Source organism: Lepisosteus platostomus, chromosome 26 (genome assembly GCF_059453375.1).
Source record: "Lepisosteus platostomus isolate fLepPlt1 chromosome 26, fLepPlt1.hap1, whole genome shotgun sequence".
NCBI classification, from domain to species: Eukaryota; Metazoa; Chordata; class Actinopteri; order Semionotiformes; family Lepisosteidae; genus Lepisosteus; species Lepisosteus platostomus.
This window is the reverse complement of record NC_142636.1, coordinates 12636431-12652526: the sequence shown is the minus strand read 5'-3', so window position 1 is coordinate 12652526 and position 16096 is coordinate 12636431. Positions and strand designations below refer to the sequence as shown.

The 16096-nt window shown below is 37.5% G+C and overlaps 1 protein-coding gene across 1 annotated transcript in view; it reads right to left on the bottom strand.

The window, feature by feature from the left end:
- Positions 1-16096, bottom strand: part of iglon5 (IgLON family member 5) — a 202756-nt gene that overhangs the window by 146098 nt on the left and 40562 nt on the right. The gene's annotated exons all lie outside the window — the stretch shown is intronic.

The following is a 16096-nucleotide window of genomic DNA, read 5'->3' as shown; positions in this document are numbered from 1 at the left end:
ACTTAAAATATTTGCAAAATTGTATATACAGTATACTGTACAGAATATACATGTACTGTATGTGAACTTACTGTATTTATGTCTCATTGGTGTTGGAAGGGAAGATGGCTCCCCTTCTTTTGTTTTCCACTAATGAATGTGTTTGCTTACCTGAGCTGAGGTATGTCAATCCTCTTAGTTTCTGACAAATCTTGAACAAAGTTTCAGACAAAACTTTCAGACAAAACAGCTTTGAATATTCTGATCCTCAACCCAGAGATTCAAAGTTTCCCGAAATTAAGTGTGCGGGGCCTAGTTAATGTGTACTGTGAGGCCTTAAATGGCACACAGCAGATGTCAAAGACTGATGCACCTGTTGCTTTAAGAAGACTTGTACCTGAGGCTCAATGGTACAGTATAATAAATGAGAGGGTGTTGGAAGTGTCTTTTACAAAGGCATACAATATGCAAGTTCCTCTCTCTCTGAAGCACAGAACAGAAACTCAGAATCCCATCTGGCTCATCTTTACAGAAGAAAAGATGTTTTGTAAAGGAACTAAGGTTTTGTGTGAGATCTCACCTACAGTACTTATGGCAGAAAGCAATGGATATTCTATGGAAAACAAGGGCTCATGAATGAACATATCTCAATAAAACCAGTTGCATTTCTATAATTAATTACATTCATCTTGTTCCTTTCATCTCAGATGGCTTCTGGAGGATTTTATACATGGGAGGTGATCCACTTTACCAAGTGAAGTGCAGCACCCATCATCAAATGAATTAACAGGGAACTGGCAAACCAGACTGAGCAAGCCCAGAGCACAATTTAGGCAAGACATTGGGATTAACATTCTACTCTTAGGAAGATTACTCTTAGTAATCTTTAATGACCTGCTTTGGTTTTAACATCTTAATGAAAGTACATGGGAAATTCTGGTCCAGAGTGATACGTGCCACCTACTGATCCACCAAAACCAAAAACAGGAACAAACTTGTTTTCCATGTATTTCTGCCATCCTAGTATTGACCAGGCCTAACCTGTCACGCCCAGTACACCTAGAGGGTGCTCTACTTTCCTCCTGTTCCTAGTTCCCTGTGATTATTCTTGTCTTTCTGGTGTGTCTTGTTGTGTAGCCTATTTATTTCCTGCTTCTGCTCTGCTACTTGCTCAGCATTGACGTTCGGATGTTATTATTTCTATGAGGGAACAACCCTACCATCTTCTTTGCAAAATGCACTACTAGACAATGGAAGTTGTTGTCATATTACCAATATTTCATTAGAGTAGACTGAGATCTCCACTAGGCCACCACCAAGACCTGTAGTGAATGTTACGAAAATGTTTACCTTTCGTTTACCTTCTAAAATATCCCAGGCACAAACCCTTGTAACTAGTACGAAAATGAGACTAAAGAGTGAAGTTCAATTCAAATCATGGCTGCTTTATTTTCTTTCTCCTGATCACAAGAGTGAAGTCTAACCATAGTGTCTGAAGGAAATCAAATCTTAAGAACCCTTGGCTCAGTAATGCATTCCTCATTTCCAGCTCTGCTTTTGCTGCATTGCTTCAAAGAACTAATAAAAAAAACACAGCGACCAATGAAGCATGCCCATCAAAGTATTTAAAAATATCAGCAAAGCCAGTTTTCTTGTACAATTGAAAATGCTTTAAGAATCAAAACAGCACCTATTATACATGTCCAACGACATATTTTTATTAAGATTTTGCGCTTTGTGTGCACTCAGAGTGGTTCTGCTGATACAGGGAAAGAGAAGCTTGGTAAAAAAAACTACTGAGTTGTGTTGCTCAGCAAAAACGTCTAACTTAAATCCCATTTCTCAAGTTAAACATTTCTTCTAGTGTTCTGGGAATTCTCAGGTGTTTTTTTATTTGATTGTACCTTGATTCTTATAATGTTGTCCCAGAATGGTTTCAAGTTTCATACAGAAAATAGTATGAAAGCACATCTTAAACACAAAGCAATACTAGCTGGTTTAGTTCAGAGTGTATCTTGAGCCCTGTAATCCAGACAGAGTTCAAATCTGGGCTATGTTATTAGAAATCCTGGGAAGAGAAATGTGCTATTGGCACAGGACTGTGTTTAAAGGACTACTAAGCACAAGACCATAAAAGATTAAATAGCAAAACTCACCACTCCATTACCTTTTTGCAATCCTATCTTGTGCCCTTGCAGGTTTTGTCACCACAAGAGTTGAAGTTTAAGCAATTATCTCCATCTATCCATTTTTCCATCTATCCATCCAATCAGGATGCTTTTCCTGTCAGAAGCATATCAAGCAGGGAGGAACACCTTCTTCCTCTGCAACAAATTCCAGCTCCTCCTTGCGAATTCCCAAGTATAACTGAGCCAGTTGAAAGATGTCATACCTCCAGCATGGTCTGTGTCGGCCTTGAGGCATCTGCACAGGGGTAAATACCTGGCATTGCTCCAACTGAAGGAAGGCTTGGAGCAGGGGTCATCCTTAACCCCTTAAGTGCTTATAATCCTTACACTTATATAGCACTTTTCTAGACACTCCACTCAAAGCGCTTTACAGGTACAGTAATTGGGACTTCCGTCTGCCACCACCAACGTGTAGCCCCCAACTGGATGATGGGATGGCAGCCAAAGATCGCCAGTACACTCACCACACATCAGCTATCAGTGGGGAGGAGAAAAGTGATGAAACCAATTTAAGGATGGGGGTTGTTAGAAAGTCATAATTGATAAAAGCCAGTTTGGCCAGGACACCTGGGTTAAAACTCCTCTTTTCCAGAAGAACCCTAGGGTTTATAAGGACCACAGAGTATAGGGACCTCAGTTTTATGTCTCCTCCGTAGAACAGTAGAACACTTTTTCAGTATAGTGTTCCCATCACTATATTGAGGTATAAGGGCCCACTTGACTTGCAGGATAAGTTGGTCCTGCTAACACCTCTTCCAGCAGCAACATAGCTTGCTCAGGAGGTCTCATACCTGCTGAGCTTCAGTGAATTGCCAGTTGTGAGTTGCAGGGTGATATACAGTAGCTGCTGGCCTCAAGTGCCTGAACCACCTCATCTGTCCCTTTTTAAGGAGTAGTATTTGTACTCTTCAGCTCTCCCAGACAGGGGAGCTCCTGGCCCGTGTCACGTAGAGCAATGAAACCGCATGTCCAATGATTTTATCTGCAGTTTTGTCTGCCTTCATGCCCATCGGTGAGGATGGGGATATATATCAACCTCTAAACCAAGATCTTCATTCAGAAATGCAGCTCTTGCTTCTCCACTATATATGGTCCAACTTGCCACAGCACATGAACAACTTCCTTGGGTGCACACAGTAAACACCTCCACTGAATGCATCCCCTCCCTCTTCACCTGGAGCACACAATCCACTTTTCCCGGGGACAAAACCATGACCTGGAAGCCTGGAGGAGTCAATCAGAATCCCAGTTGTATCTCACTCCTCAGTAAAAAATGCAGGTGCACAAAGGAGGTCAATTAAGGCAAGGAGAACATTGTCATCTGCAAACAGCAGGGATGCCTTCAAGCCTTCAGACAGCATTCCCTCCACACCTTAACTGCATCTTGATGATTTCTTTAATGATTAAGAAACATAGAAATGTCCAAAAATCAAAGAATGCATATTTTAGCTGTTTAGTATGAGTTGAATTTTTTAGCTCTCCCATACATAGTCTACTCTGTACATATTGTGTGATCTCTTTTGAGCAAAAAAGAATAATGGAAGTAATAATGTGTTATGAATCTTTTATTATTATGAATATGCAGAGCGAAAGATACAGCAACGCCTGGCAGTCCTGAGCGTATGTCTCCTGAGTATGATATCACTTGAGGATACTGCCTTTTGGAAGCTGAAACAAACCTATCAGTTCCTAAAATATTGGGATTTCCTAATCACTGAGCCTAATAGTTGAATTATGCTTTGTTAATGCATTCTAATCAGAACAATAGTACTCAGAAGACCTTTTGCCCCGTATTCTCAATTAGTTATGAACGGTATCCCTATAGTATTAACTTCCCTCGCTTAAATTCTTTGCTCTATGTACCTAACACTTTGCTCTAAGAGTTCTGTTGGTTAGCAAAGATTAGCAACAACTGTTATTGATGTGAATATGACCTGTTTCTTGAAGGACATATTTATTTTTTTCCCAGTTACAAGAAGATCGTAGAAGATCGAAGATAGTAGTGGGTTACCTTATTCTTTTGAAAATAATTTTTACCTACCCAAAATAAAACGCTATGATTTTTGTGTTGTTTATTATAGATGTGAGATTAAACCTGTCACTTTTGCCAGATGAGCTCACTTCAAGCACTATAAAAACACAGCTAGGATTTCCACAACTTCATCTGTCAGTATTTGGGCAGAAACCTGACATGTTTTGCCCTCAGATTTGGTATTTAGTAAGGACAGAACAACAGTTACTTACTACAACAGTCCATAACAGTCCATAATGGCACATATGTATATAAACTAGGTAATATTGTTAACTGGTCCTTCCCCTTTAAAAGAATAATGCATGATGAAAAAAAATAGTTTTTTTTTGCCTTGAAATGCTATAGGCCTTTATTCTGATTTAGTTAAAACAAATGAAAATGTTATTAAAGAGAGTTTAATTTACAAATAAAAACAAGACATAATTTGTAGGATTTCCACCTTCTCTACTTACAGTTAAGATCCTTTGGGATATACATGTACACCAGGAGCTATATTCTTAAACGTTTTATATTAAAATTACACTTTTTACAAGAATGGTGAATGCTGGTATACAGTACATGGCTGTTTTTATTTTTCTAATAAGTCTATGCTGCTTACCAATGCATGTGCCCCCAAAAATATATTGAATGAAAAATAATTTAGATTCTATGTATACTCTCAAAAAGGTTGCCAGATTAGTTACTAAAGTGATCAAATAAGGTACTACAATTCCACTACAAAGAGAGCCCTAAAGGAGTTTAAACAGACTGAATCCCTCAGCAACCAAATGTCATATTGGTCTTCAAAGGTGCACAACAATTTGTGAAGATGAGTTTTTAAAACTTTCCACATTAAAATCTCTTCTGAGCTCTCCACTGAACTGCAGGAAGCAACTGGAACTGCTTTTCAAGGCTTATCAGTTAAAAGATCGTAACATGAAAGTGGATTTAAAAGCTTTAGGTGGAAAAAAATACAACTGCTGTCATTTAGGGCACATGAATTTAATCAAGAACTTTGTAATCTGAATGATGGGCTAATTCTTACAACAACTTGGCTCCCTGGGGAGGGAAATGAGCAAAACATCATAAAGTTTGGACTGCTAAAGAGCAGACAAAAATGTACTGGACACACAAAAGCCAAATATACATTAAGCAGCACCAACCTGCAATTAATCTGACAAATGTTTCAAAAAGCTTTTTTCATCACAATTCCTTACATTATCCAATTATCCTCAAAAACAACGATTACTGCAAATGGTTCTGTGCAAGGATGTTAAATAAGCAAAGAAATATACTGTATTTGAATGTGGAAAACGTTCTTCATTTACAAACCTTACCAACTTATAGGTATATGCTTTTGTAGGTTTGGTTCCAACAAAATTACATTCAGCAACATACTGTACACATGCATAAGGAGCTATCTTGGTACTGTGCATAGTGGATTTTTTTCACAGATGCCAATTAAATTTGAAGGAATAAGAAATGCTATTGTTTTCATTTAAGATGGCAGTATTACCACCTCGCAGCCTCATTTTGCAAGTATAATGACCAGAACATTGTGCTGTTGGTGTCATCCTTCACTTGATTAATAAAATAGAGAGTACAGATAAGAGGTGAAATTTCAAATTAGGGTGTTCTAATTGGTGGTGTACCACAGGGATCTGTATGAGGACCTCTAGGACTCCTCTTAATTTAAATCAATTATCTCATACAGTTAGTAAACCAGTCAAGTTTTCAGATAACACCAATTACAAGGATTAGCAAAACACTCTTGGAGCAGCAGGTGAAATTCAAAGAGAGAAAATTCATGAGTGGGCAAGCACTGGCTTTCCATTCGGGTAGCAGAAATATCTATCAATATAAAATGGGAAACATCCAAATAGAAGAGGCTACTTATTAAAATGGCTTAGGCAGTTTGTGTTGTAACATCATTTACATCTTCTAGTCAATGTGGGGAATCAATGTAAAAAAAACAAACTTTTAGCATATATACAGTAGTTACAAATGTAGCATTTAGATCACGGATGTTGTGTTAAAATTTAGTCATTTGCTACTATGGCTTCAAACCGGAATATTGTGTATAACTTTGGTCACCAAGTTATAGAAGAAAAATATTCCAGATACATTGAACAGCTTGAGCCTTGAACAGAAAAGATCATGAGGGGACCTTATATTGAAAATCTTCAAAGACGTGGGACTCTACTACATGGAAAAGGGTTTAAAACTGATGACAGGACAGCCTTTTGTAGCCAATGGGTTGTGGGAGTACAGGAGGAGCTACGCAGCCATGTTGTACGCTGGCTTCTATAAAGAAACAGCTGGACGAGACCCTTGGATCAATTAGCTACTAACTGCTAAACAAGCTTAAGGAGCCAAATGGTCTCCTCTGGTTTGCGATCTTTCTTATGTTCCCGTGTTCTGAAGAGACATTTAATTGAAGATTCATCAAAGATGCCTTGGCACTGTTTGTAAAAGCAGGGGTGTTTGCCCAGTGTCAAAGCAAAATTCCACTTGGCTAAAGCTGGCCTACTGTATGTAAATGCCATCCTTAATTAAACTGGTGAAGTCATTTCCTACATTTAAATGAAGTCTAATTTCTCCGTCTGATCTGTGGCGTGGTGAATTTTGGTTAAAAAAAAACTGGGATCCTTCCAGAAGAAACCTGCTACACTAAAGTTCTAGGAAATGTTTATAGCACTTATAGTATTGTTATTAATCATGAGTTTCCTTATTTTATCCAAGAAATTGAAAAATGTTGTTTCTTTGAATATGTAACTTATGCCAAGCGATCAATCTTTTTGAGTAAAGAAATTCAGCCTCCGGTAATGAAAATCACTACTACAGAAATTCAAAATGAATTTCACCCTGGTTAGGCACTTCAAATATTCATCATGTCTGTAAGAAACATAGATCTTAATTCATTGATTGCTACCATGCTCACAAACAAACCATTGTAACAAACCATTCTCTATAACTAACTTATCAAAATGATAAGTTTGACTCCCAAATGAGTTTAATTTACAAGAAAAAGAGTTTCTGAAATCTGCCTGCACTATTTCCATATAAAACAACGCTCATGGCTGATAAAGCAAATAGCACAGCCAATGTTAAGATAACATTATACGTCAAACTACTAGAGATTGGTTTGAAAAGTGGAACTGCACATCCATTAATCAGACGAGTCTGTAATTACATGAAACATATTCCTGTTGTTTAAAAGCAAAGCACTCAAGGACCATCTAAACCAGCAAATGACCGAGAGCAATCTGCAGACTTATTCATTTTGTATGAATGAATAAACAAACATATCTTGCACTTGGAATGCTTTAATATAAACCTAGAGATAACAAACTACACCTGAGTCTCTCACTAGATTTTAGATCTTTAAATCACAACCTTGCTATTTTTTCCCTTTGAAATTTATTCTTCTAATGAAATGCATGTTGTTGTGTTTTTTTTTACATAAGCACCCATCCAGTCCTCCATCCATTCTCTAACTGCATTACCCATTACAGGGGTGCCAGATCTTATCCCGGCAAGCAACAGGCGCAAGGCAGGATACACCCTGGACAGGAAGCCAGTTCATTGCAGCATAAGCATGAAGTAAACGCATAATGCTGTACTGACATTCTAAAATATTTCTTAAAACTAGAGTATAAAGTATAAAATGTCTCTATGGTAAACACTATACAGTATAATGCACAGAATATTACTTTTGAATGGTATTATTTTAGGCATTCAAATAATCTGATTATTATACACACTGTACAACTTGTTTGGGTATATTTAAAAGTCAAGTCCCATGAATTTGTCTTTTGTAATACTGCTAACATTTTTCTCGAGGTTTTGCTAAACTGTTCATATATCTCTAACTATATAACTAGTAAAGATGATGGCATTGTGGAGCCAATCCCAGAAGCATAGGGCAAAACGCTTGATACTACATTTTTGATGCAACTCACAGAGGGAAAATTTAGTTCACTTAGCCATCATATCTTTGGACAGAAACCAGAGCATGTAGCGAGAATCCACATGAATACAAGGAGAGCAAGCATACTCCACAGACAAGGCACCTTTTGTCGAGAATTGAACCCCGGATGTGAGATCTGTAATGTACTGTAGCAGAGCTAATTATGCCCACCCTATTTCTTTAGCTGTCATTAAAATTAAGAATGTTACTCAAGACCTTGTTCTCACTATCTTGCCCAATATTATTAAACGGCAGTTTTTGTGAATGTAATTATATTTGAGCTTATCACAAAATGCAATGAAATTATACTATTCAAATAATGTCACATCATTTTTCCATTACTTGAATAAATACATTGAGTTTTTCAATTCTTCTGATAATCTCAGTATTTAACTTGGATTGAGTACATTGAAACTTAACTATCTAGAATCTAACAAGTCAGAGCTGTTATGAGGGGAATCAATGGTGGATTTCTCAAATTATATATTCATAATATGTGGCTAAAATACAATTCTGAACTTTACCATCAACCTCTTGGAACTTTTGTATATTTCTCCCTCGATAAAAACAAAAGTGACCTTTTTATAATGGAAGGTTGAACCACATTCAAATCAATAAAGGCCCAGAGGCCCTAACAAATTTAGAGGATTTCCAAGAAATTCTCATTTTGTGTTAAAACACCAGGATCTTGTATTACAGTACTGCGTAATTATGTGTATCACTTTTACTTCCTCAGGCATCCATACAAGAAAACCAAACTAAATAAAACAGGCAACTTCCAAGCTACTTCAAAGTAACGTAAGCAGATCAGAAGATGGTGTCCAAGATAAAAGGATGCAACACGATTATTACAAAAGGTGTACAACAAACAAATCCATTATTTTACTTTCTTACACAAATAATGAATGAGTCCCTGTTCTTCTGACTTTGAGCATGTTGCATCTGCCCAAAAGTACTGCATGACTATTTGTTATCCACTTATATCTCTCGCAATATATTTTGAGTTCCCTTTTTTTTCCTTTCCTAGCTCTCCTTACAAAAAAGGAAGAACTGTGAGCAATGACACAGGTTACTGTACTCTTGTCACTGTCTCTGATATTTTGTGGAATAAAATACCGATTCTACTATTTTGTTATTGCAAAAGTAATATCCCCAGGCAGTACAGTATGTACATCAGAAAGAACACCCAGAAGAAAATCGTGGGGAATTCACTGTAACATGATAACGTCTGACAACATACGCCACTGTACTGCAGGAGTTACCTTCTAAGACAGTTAAGAGGAGGGTTAAAGTACCCTCCTACATATTTAGCTGCTGCAGAGATAGCTTAAACCTTGCAGGAAATGAACATCTTAACAAAGCATTAAGCTTTTTACTGAGGGAGTGTGGGTTTTGGTGTGCAGACAGACAATATACAGTACTTCTGTCATTTGGCTTGGAAAAGCCATGGTGCAGTATATGCAAGCAACACAGGAGAATGTCAGTCCCACATAATACACAAATCAGTACATGAATGAGGTAAAAACAAAAAGAGATGGGAAAAAGCAGACAAATGCCAAGTCCTTTAACATTCAACAAATGTAATCAGAACTATTGAAAAGAGCACGGATTTAATCATGTCTGTAACGGAACACTGGGCTTCCTTGCAACTGTGACAACACATCAGCAAAAAAAGAGGTTTAAGTGATGACTACTTTAAGCATCGCTAGATGATGTACTATATTCTTTTTTCAAAAATCATTTCAAGAAGAAACATCTATTTTTCTAAATAGCTGCATGCACAGCAAAAAAAGCATTAAATATTAACTTGAACTATGCATCATAAGACGTTTGCAGTGTAAAATGTCATATTACATGAAATCTAACTAAAACAATATAATAAAATAAGAAAATAGAAATATGATTAAAAATAAGGTAGTAAAAGCTCCCATGATAAAGTATACAGTTCTGCGAGACAGGTAGTAATTCCCCAATATTATTATGGGAATTATAATTTCTTACAATGAAAATTCCTATATAACCAAAAGGGTTTATAGCCACAAATCCAATTTTTTTTTTATATGCAATGGTGTATGAAGTAAAAACAAGGCAAAATAAGCAAACCTAGACAGTCCTAGTACAGATCCCTGCAGTACCCCAGTAATTTGTGACAGAGCGATCTCAGTCACTGTCCGCGGACAGTACATCACACACGTTATCCCACTTAAATTATACACATATTCATACAGCTATTTGCCTGTTAGCTAGCGAGGGTGCACATGTGGGGCTCGGCTAACAGGTTCCCATTTCGTACACGCATTTACTTCGAAATCAGTTCCTGTTATTCATAGAGAAATCAGACAAACACACTCAAGGATAACTCAAGTTTTTTTTTTATTTGAACCTATCAGAGAGCACTCTATGGGAGCCCATTTCCGCGAGGGAGTAAAAAAAAAAACGCGCTATGGGTTTTGCAATTGCGAAATACTACAGCTCGGTTTTTTTTTTCTCCCTGGCGGAAACGGGCTTCCATAGGCACTCTGCCTGTTTGTCTGTTCCGAGTTGCCGTCCATCGCTGTGCGTCCCGGGCAGTCCAACGTCCGGGTATGGTGGCCTCAGGGGTCCAAACCTGAGCCCTGCTCTCAACTTGGTTTGTGGCGTCAACGCTAAGTGGTGCATGCGCACATCTTCCGGTATAGGAAGTATAATTTTTACAAATACAGTTGAAAGGGATACATTTTTTTTGTTAATGTTTGTCTTTTTTGTACGTTCTGTATATTCTAATGTTTAAAACCGGACCCTCAGCTCGGCTAGGGGAGAGTTAGCTGAAATTTCTTTTTGTTTCATTTTGTCGTGTTTTGCACTAAATAGAATTGTTTTGTTCGTTTGTTGGGAGCACTGTCCAAATAAACCACCACTTTTGCACCTGAGTGCTGTTGTGGCTGAGCCATCATTCTATTTTAAAAGAAATCACTTGGGCACCCCTCCTGCCCTCCCTGTGACATAATTACATTGCCCTTATTCAAAAGGCTTCTGAGAATTTAAATACACCATATCAAAAGCTTTGTGTGAGTGTTTCTGTTTGTTCAAATAATCTAATCTGCAGTGTAGTGAGCTTTCTGCCATATGTTCCATGAATGGGTGCTGCAATTGATGAGGTGGGTCCAAGTACACTGTATGTAAAGTGCTTTGGGATCCTCTGTGATGAAAAGGAATTAAGAATTCACTGTTTGCCAATGTTTGCACATGATCAGCCATCTTTATCATGGACAAGCGCCACACTTGCTTTGGGTCATGATGTTGATGACAAAGCTACAGTGTTTAATTATTCCAACAGTCTTCTTACAGTATTTATTAAAACACCCTCCTACACTCTATGTAATATTTTAGCAAAACATGACATCGTCAACGACCCAAATTATTCAGACATTACAAATTAGCACTTATTATATTCAACACAACATCCTGTATGGCTCATTCTTAATTAGCACATATTAGGCCGTCTGTGGGAAATTTCTGAGGACAAATGTGCTTGTAGCTTTAGAAGAGCAATCAGCATCTGACTTAGAAACATTTTTCCTACAATCCTTGATGGAAGCAGGTGAAGTTCAAATGCCAGCTTATCGCTTGCAAATAAGCTGTATTTCTTTTGTTATACGCACACCAATTGACTAAAACAAGAGCTCTAAAAAGAGAATCCATATTTTTAATACGGACCCAACTCTTGAGTAAATGGACAGGGCAAGCATGTCAACATTTACAAACCTGCACAGTACTCTGCTGCAGCCATTAACATTTTTATAAGGACGGGGAAGCAGTACGTACAGTAACAGTAGAGGTCTACCTAATTTAGTTAGCTGTTGAGTAAATGACAGGTCGTCGATGAATGGTCTTTTGTCTAAATGATATTCTGCGGAACAGTACTGCAGAGGAAAGCTCATTTTCTTCACGTCTTTCACTAAAAAAATCGCAGCTCCAGTTAGATGTATCTGCTCCCCATCTTATATATATAACAGACACTTCTATGAAATGTATTTACACATCCTGGAGAAAATGACAGGTAATTTGGGCAGATTTTCTCTAACCCAGAGGCAAATGGCATGGGGATATGGATGAATGGGAGGTGGGGGTTAACGTGCCAAGACTACCTGACTGAATTTGCAGAAAGCAGACTAGCTCATTTGAGATTACAATCAGCAAAGGGATGAGCACACAAGCACATTTGCAGTGACAGATTTGACAATTTTATTTATTGCATGGTGGAGACAAGGATTAGGAATCTGTTTTGGCCCACAGATAAGAGAAAAATAAACCAGGTGTTTACTTTTTTTGATCTAGTACGGAGAACAATACCTTTATCTGTGGAAAAGGAAAGGATAATGAGACTGCAAACTCCCTCATATACTGACAGTTTTTTTTTCACCAGGACAACCTGATTTTAGGTGCACACAAACATAATATAATCATTCTCTTCTAATCTTATTCTGCAAATGTTGTAATGCAATAGCCTAGTTTAAACCAAACCTTTAAACAAAAACACCTACTACAATTTATAATTGCCTTCAAAAAGACAGATCTTATTATGTCACGTAGTCACAGAGCTTTTGAACAGTTATGATGTTGGAGCTACAGTTAAGAAAGGCTAAAAGTTCAGAGTTTTATTTTTCACTATTGTACATGGCTAGCAGCCTATACGGTATATTAGAGATGAGTGATTGTTATATAGAATACTTTGGACACAGTCTGGGCCGCAATATCCTTAAGTTCTAAATACAGTACTTCTGATTTTCTATTTGCAAGGGAATCTTTCCGAAGTGCACAATGCATGTATTAAACTTGCTTTTATATTACAATGTCCCAATCCAGTAAATTTTAATAACGGATTGTTAGTAAAAGTTATAGTATATGCAGATAAATAACTGATTCCTTGAGAACTCACTTCAGAGCAGTTACATGCCAAATGCATTTTTCCCTTTATTTAAACATTCTATCATGCACATGGACTGTACAATATTCTGTTGAGATGCATGTGATTTGAAGTTTGAACTCAGGCCCGCCTAACATGAAAGAAATGGTTATTTGTGGAAATAGTAAGAACTAAGGAAGTCTTGAAAGGGGCTGACTTCACAAAAGCTTGTAATGCAGACAGTTTTGTGTTTGGTCTGTAAAATATAAAATTGGTAATAATTAAAACTGAATTTTATTATTGGTCTTCCTATAATAGTTCAATTGAAAATGTAGTCAGCATAGACCTAGATTTCAGAACTGTATTTGCTTGATTCAATGTAAAGTACATACTGTACAGTAGATTTGTTTCTACAAGATGTTTGCTTGATCAATTCACTCTTCCCAGGAAATACTGGGACCCTGGGAAAAAACAACATAAGCACAACATACAGAAGATACATCCCCATTATATGTTTAATAATGGGGCTGGTTATTTACCACACTGCGCCTTAGGACGAGAAGATATTCCATATACTTTGTAAAACAAAAAATACTTTTTCCATAAGATAAGATAAGACCCCTTAAGATCTCATATCTTGGTCATTGGAGCTGCATCTCCAATTTTCCTGCCAGCTGGAAGAATTTCTGTTATGAAAATTGTTCTGCCTTTATCTCTTTAAGAACAAGCAGGATAGACACCATCAGTTCCTGGAGACTTAATACTGCGAAGAGCCTGCAGAACTTTGATGACTTCAGTTTCCCGTAAATCAATTACGTTCTGGTGCACAGGGATATTATGTCAGATTTTAGTCATAAGTAGTCTAGACTAGTTCCTTGTATTGCAGATCTCATTCCTTTTTATTGCATGCTTAAAACCTTGGGACTGCCAAATATGTTTTTAGACTGCCCCTCCAGTTTGGAATTAACAGTTTCTTAATCTTCTCGGCTAATTGCTACACTTCACAGCCCCAAACCAGGGATATTGACGACACGTTCCTCCGAAACACAAATCTGCTAGAGGCAGTTATTGTAATACATACTGCGAGGCTTACAATAGATGCATTTACAGTGTTATCTTTCATTCCCCGACAAAGTGATTCAGCACATTTGACTGAGATTTGATTGAGTGCCTGCTTTCGGTGGCTCCCTGCTGTTCTAGTGGTCATGATTTGGTAGTGTCACAGCCGTGACCCAGCGTTCATTCCTGCTCAGGGTGCTCTTTACAGACAGCAACGAGGTTTCAAATTCTGTACGAGACAGCGGTGTTGCAACTTTGAGCAAGTTAGTTCAATTTTAAATTGTTCCAATAAAATGCTATACTCCACAAAATGGTACTCTGCAAACTATCACTGGAAATGCAATTTGTTATGCAATTACTATGCACATTATGCACAAATGCAATTATTATTATATTACAGTTGATAATTGAATATGCAATTACATATCACATAGAAGGCTGCCTCTCACATGGATATATTCTCCGCTATGCTCAAAGCCTCAAACAAGACGTACAGTAGCGCACACTGTAAGCTCAGTGTAAACAGGAGACAACAGTTATTTGTTTCTGGATTTATTATTAAAAAAAACATGTAAAGCTGTTCACTTGTATGACTCTGGAATGAGACAACGTGACACTCTTCCACTAAACCTGATGTCACTATGCTGCAATGTATAGCAGTACTTAATCCACCAGATAATCCTGTGAGCATTTTCACTGCCACAGAACCATAATCGGTACCTTCTCCCAGTGAGCAACTAATCTACACAGTCATTTCATTTCAGGATCAAATACTACTGATGCATTTAATCAGGATCAGAAATAGAACTGGAAATTTGCCTACTGCCAACAGGAGAGCTAGTGCCGACTGGATGTAATACCGTTCTGACAGACAAATAGCAGTAGATCATAAGCACCTAACAAACCACATGAGTCTCTGTCCAACCCTTTTACATGTGTCTAATTGTGGGGCAATTTCTTGAAAAAATAAAGGGCACCATCCGCTCACTGCATATCATGATACATTATTTGGTTAAGTCATTCTGCAGTACTAGATCAGAGCAGAGTACCAGAATTCAGTCTGAATAGAACTCTTTCTGTAAAAAGGCTGTTGTGTAGTTTGATGTTCTGTTTGACAGCCATTCAGAAATCCTAATTTCTTTCTTAACATACTATGCAATTGCATTTGAAATGTGCCATCACTATTGCACTGTGGTCTTTGTCATCTATCTTATTAAGCTGTCTCTTTCCTAATTACATTCCTGCTTAGTGATCTGTTCATCTGCTCTAATATTTTTTTTATTTTACTTTACCTGTTTGTAAATTTTATTAGGTATTCTCAAACTAGTTTCTTTAAAACTTGAAAAAAGCTAAAACAATGAGTTGTTTACCACTGTATTGAAATGTTGGGATGGGGAAGCAGAAGAAAATGCAAAAGCCTTTCTAAAAAATAAAACATTTTTTTACATACAGTACATCACAGTAGCATTGACCTTTTTCCTCACCTGTAGCATTCAAATCTACTACTCAGGCCAGAGAAAGTATAGTGTTAGACATTTATAATGTACATAAGGATTAAAAAAATGAACCAAGAGTTATTTTGTCCCCTTTTTTTGTAATCCAGTATCACAAACATCAGTGAATGTGGTTCACCACCATGGTCCACATGCTGTATGGGATGGACAAGATACAAGTGTTTCCTCTATAATGTGCCAATGTCTTTCATCATTATATGAGCCCCAGAGCACCTACAGTACAGTGAGCATTGAATGGGAGAAGGCTCATAACACTGCAAGCTCACAAACACCTGGCAAGTCACAGGGGTCCCCCAAGGTTGGTGGTGATTCGCCATATGTGTTCTGCCACTTAAAACATTATAAACATAGTCAGTTAGCAATATACCCCAGACGTGAAATGACCACGCCTAGTCTACTCAATCTAACAAGGTATTGACTACAATCACGTGGCTGGGTAGCTTGTCCATAACTCCACAACATCCTATGCCTCCTTTCACATAGTTTCCT